Genomic DNA, 5401 nt, shown 5'->3' with positions numbered 1-5401 from the left:
TTCTTTTTTAGAGATGTCTGGGTATTCCATCCATCTTCTTTAGAAGCTTTCTGCTTCATTTAGTATTTTGTTCATAGAATCCTTCAATAATGCAACCTTTGGAGGCTTGAATGTTTTCTTTAGTTCTTTCGAGATTGAGAAATGCTGAGCAAGCTCTTCCCACTGGTTTTCTGACTCCAGGTCTTTGCACATTTCATTATAAGACGTGACTTTATCTTCTCAAGCTGCCCTTTGAAATTTTCTCTTAAGCTCTTTTACTTCCATTTCTTGCCTTATAATTCTGGCTAAGACTTCTAGCACAATATTGAGTAGAAGTGATGACAAAAGGCATCCTTGTCTGGTTCCTGTTTGCAGCAGGAATGCTTTCAGTTTCTCTCCATTGAAAGTAATATCTGCCATTGGTTTTGTATGTTGTTGTTAAGTGCTGCAGAATCAATTCTGACTCATAGCAACCCTGTATAGGATTTTCGAGGAGTGACTGGTGGGTTTGAACTGCCAACTTTGAGGTTAGCAGTCAAGTGCTTATCTTACAGTGTCACACCAAGACCCCTGATTTTGTAATATGCCCTTAATTATGTTGAGGGATTTCTTTTCTATTCCTATTTTGTTGAGTATTTTTATCAGGAATGGATGTTAGATTTTGTCAAATGCCGTTTCTGAATCAATATGATCATGTGGGGTTTTCCTCTGTTTTATTTATTTATTTATTTATTTATGTTGTCGTTGTTATGTGCGGTGGAGTTGGTTCTGACTCACAGCGACCCTGTACAGGGTTTCTGAGGCTGTAAATCTTTGAGAAGAAAGCCTCAACTTTCTCCTGCTGTATTCGTAATCACTACGCACTACCAGAGCTCCTTTTATTTATGTGGTGGTGGTTATGTGCCGTGGAGTCGGTTCCGACTCATAGTGACCCTGCACAGGGTTTCCAAGACTATAAATCTTTACAGGAGCAGAAAGCCTCATCTTTCTCTGGCAGAACAGCTGTAGTTTCGAACTGCTGACCTTGCGGTTCGCAGCCCGATTCGTAACCACTATGCGACCAGAGCTCCTTATTTATGTAGTAGATTATGTTAATTGTTTTCCAATGTTGAATCATGCCTTTTTACCTGGTATGAATCCCACTTGGTGATGTATTATGATTTTTGATATGTTGTTAGATTTTGTTGGTTAGGATTTTATTGAGAATTTTTGCATCTATGTCTATGAGAGATACTGATTTATAATCTTCTTTTTTAGAGATGTCATTGCCTGGTTTAGGTATCAGGGTTAGGCTCACTTCATAAAATAAATTAAGGAGCTTTCTATACTTTTTTTATGTTCACCTATTTGCAGTCCTGGTGTGGTACTGTAGGATAAACATCAAAGTGCTAACTTCAAGGTCAGCAGTTCAAATCTAACAGCTGCTCTTCTGAAACTCACACAAGGTTGCTATGAGTCCGAACCAAGTTAACAGCACTTAACAACAACAACAGCAAGTTTTCTGAGTGTTGGGTAGAATTCACCAGTAAGGCCATCTGGGCCTGGACTTTGGGATTGGGAGGTTTTCTTTTAATGACCTGACCAATTTTTTCTTTTGTTATAGGTCCGTTTAAGTTTTCACCTGCAGTCTGTGTTAGTTTAGGTGTGTAGTGTGTTTCTGGAAATCAGTCCATTTTCTTCTAGATCTTCAAATTTGTCAGAGTATAATTCTTCATAGTATTCTGCCCTTATCCTTTTTGTTTCTGTTGATGCTGCTATGATGTCATCCCTTTTATTTCTTATTTGTGTCATTTGCGTCTTCTCCTTCTTTTCCTTTGTTAAATTTGCCAGTGGTTTGTAGATTTTATTAACCCTTCCAAAGAACCAACTTTTTGTCTAGTTGGTTCTTTCTGTTGTTTTCAGTGTCATCTTTTTCTGCTCTAATCATTATGATTTCTTTTCTTCTAGTGACTATAGACTTACTTTAATGCTCTTTCTAATTGTTGGAAATGTTGGCTTAAAGTATATTAAAATCAGAGCTTAGTCTTATTGATTCTCCTTTGCAGGTAACTGTTTGCTTTTCCTGAGCTGCTGCTCTCAGGATTCTTTCTTTGTCTTTCGGTTTGGAAAGTTTGATCATGCTATGTCTTGGTGATTTTCTTTTGGGATCCATCCTATTTGGGGCTTGTTCATCTTCATGAATGATTATTTTCTCATTTTTCATGATGTTAGGGAAATTTTATTCCAAAAACTCTGGCAATTTTCTCTGTTTGTTTGTCTCCCCCCTCTCCCTCCCCCCCATCTCTTCCTGTTCTGGAATTGCAGTCACTTGTAATTGTAACACTTGATAGTGTCCCACAGAAATCTTAGGCTTTACTTTGGATTTTTTTTTCCTTTTTTTTCTGATTGTTCCTCATTGTTAGGTGTCATTGAGTCAATTCTGACCCATAATGACCCAATGTACAACAGACTGAAACACTGCCCAACCTCAAAGTTGCTGCTGTGTTTGAGCTCATTGATCCACAATATTCTGTTGCTATTCACCATGTTTCAATATTCAATATCCTGCTGCTATCTGACAGTGTTCGACTGCTACTCCTAAGGTTTTCAGTGTCTAAACATTTGGAAGTAGTCTGCCTCTCCTTCTTCTGAACCTGTCTTCATTTGGAAACTCAGTTGAAACCTGTCCACCATGGAATTCAAAATACTGATGGCAAAGCTTCCAGCATCACAGCAACACACAAGCCACCATAGTGCATCAAATTGACAGAGGAGTGGTGGCTCTAGCATATTACTATCAAGACATCTGCTTCAAACTCTCTAATTCAGTTTTCCATTGATTCAAATCTATTCCTTTGATCTTTCTATGTATTTTTGATCCAGTACTGGAATCTTAATATTAATCTTCTGGATTTCTGCTTGCAGATTTTGTATTGTTTCTAGTTTTTCATTTATTTTGCACATTTGTTCTTGTATTATTTTCCTGAAGTCTTCTAAAGTTTTCTCTGTGTTCTCCTTGCTTCAACTGCAGCTTTCATGATCTTTCTCTCAATCCATTGTTGTTGTTTTCAGTGCTGTTGAGTTGGTTCCAAACCACAGCAACCTTGTACAGGGTTTCCGAGGAGCGAATGGTGAGCTTGAACTGCCGACCTTGCAGTTCAAACTGACTTTGCAGTCCAACACATTAACCCATAGCACCACATCAGGACTCCTTAAATCCATTAAAGGAACCTAATTTTGAATTCTTTATCAGGTAATTCTATTACCTTTTCTTCCGCAGAAGCGTTTTCTGGCTCTGCATTTGGTCACTTGTTTGAGTCACTGTTCTTATTTCTTCATGTGAATTAAAAATGACTGTTGTCCAAGATACTGTAGTGTCATATTTGTATTGAATCCGTGATTATATGTTGATGTGCTACACCTCCTGCCTCCTGGTGACTGTGATTACAGAATGGAAGCATGTGCATGGTTCTCCATTCCCCATCCATGCAGCTCAGTGCATGGTGGATTTAGCTTATGTTGCTGCTCGCCATCGTTCATCAGGTGGTATGTTGTTGTTCAGGGCCGTTGAGTGGGTTCCAATACATAGTAACCATGCAGAGGGTTTCCAAGGAGTGGTTGGTGAGTTTGAGCTACTGACCTTGAGGTTCAAACAACTTTTCAGTCCAGCACATTAACTCACAGTGCCACACCAGGGCTCCCATCAGGTGATATAGAAACTTGTAATGGTTCTTGCGTAGTGGGTGGGGCGGCAAAGGGCTGTATGGGGAAAATTACTGTCTCCCATCAAGTGGGGCAAGAAAACACACATACTCACATACCCAAGGGAAAACAAATAACAGTAAAAAAAAAAAAAAAAAGAAAATAATAAAGGAAAAAGAAAGAAAGAAAACAGGCAGCAATAAGAAAAAAGAAGAAAAGAATAAATAACTGATAGGAGAACAAAACAATGGAAGAGAAAAAGAAGGGAGAAAATAAAAAAGAAGGAAGAAAACACCAACAACTAGGGAGAAGAAAAGAAAAAGAGGCAAGAGAATAGAAAAAGAAGAAACAAAAGAAAGGAGAGGGGGGGAAAGGGAAACAAAAGAAAAGAACCAAGGTAAGCAGAGATACAAAGAATAAAAACAAGGAAAGGGAAAAAGAATAAAAAAGAGGGGGAAAAAACACAACTCAATGAAAAACTAGGATAGAGACCAGAATCAGAGAGGAGACAACTGTGGGAGGCTCCTGTCAGGCAAGGAACTCACTAGATGGGAGGGGAAGGTCTGAGAGGATGCTGTTCCAGGCCCTAGATGAAGTTCCTGGAGTTCTAGGTGTTGAACATGATCAGGGCACCCAATCCAAAAGTAGTTCATGTAGGTCCTACCAGTGGTTAGATCAGGCTCTTTTTTATCAGAAGGAATTATTTTCAGGCCCTATTGGCAGCTGACAGCTGGTTATGAGAGTTTCTGCTAGCCCTGGGCTGGCCCAGGACTGGCTCTGTGTTCTGCACGTCAGAAGAAGCGGAGTTCTTCCACCTTCAGGTCATGGGATAATGTAACCAGGACTAAAATTACAATGGTGCTGATCAGACCTCTGGCAAAGCAGGGGCTGTGCTGGCGGTTGACGAAGGGTGGGACTAGCCACACTTCCAGTGTAGAGAACAAGAGTGAGAGTTGGGGGACAAGTAAGAATTGTACCTTTCTTGTTGTTCACCACTGGTGTGCATCTACACTGTCAGACCACTACTTAAATCTAATGCTGTTCAGAATAAACAATTCAAGATGGCCACACCAAGTCAGGCCAGCCGGCAGTTCACCAATCTAGTTCCATTCTTGGCACCCCTGTTCAGCTCCTTCTCCTAGTCAGCATTCAATCCATTTCTCTATCACTTTGTCTGAAGTTCAGGGTTTCAAGACTATATCTGTTTCATTTAGTCTCTCATACCTTTGTAGCATGTCTACCTTGTTCACCATCCTACCTGAAGTTCCTACCATCGATTCTTGTTCATATACTACCTCCTGAAATGTTTAAATATCCACCTTTTCTTTTTGATACAGTGACTGTGTATTCCTTCAACCTTTTTTTTCTTTAATGAATCACCACACCCTTTTAATGTTTTAGGTATTTTAAGGTTTAAAAAGTGTTTTAAGTTTGTAGTTGCTGATAGGAAAACATTACCTGAATGAATACCGTAATGGCAAATTGTAAAATGTTTCAGCTGCAATGGGAGCTGCAGTGATGGATGGTCTCAGAGCACTCCAGCTTTCTTGATGAGAAGGTTGGAGGTACACTGGTTTGTATTATTGCACTATTCACTGAGTGTTCTAGGTTGCGTTCTCTTCAGCAAGGGCCTTGTCAGAAAAGCATTAGGCTTGACGTCTAAATTTGGCTGACAACCTTAGGATTGCTCTGATATTTGGACTTATTTACTGAGTTCTGAGCCACACCCTGCAAGGCCACT

The sequence above is a fragment of the Chrysochloris asiatica genome, unplaced genomic scaffold (genome assembly GCF_000296735.1).
Source record: "Chrysochloris asiatica unplaced genomic scaffold, ChrAsi1.0 scaffold00166, whole genome shotgun sequence".
NCBI classification, from domain to species: Eukaryota; Metazoa; Chordata; class Mammalia; order Afrosoricida; family Chrysochloridae; genus Chrysochloris; species Chrysochloris asiatica.
Note: the sequence above shows the minus strand (reverse complement) of the source record.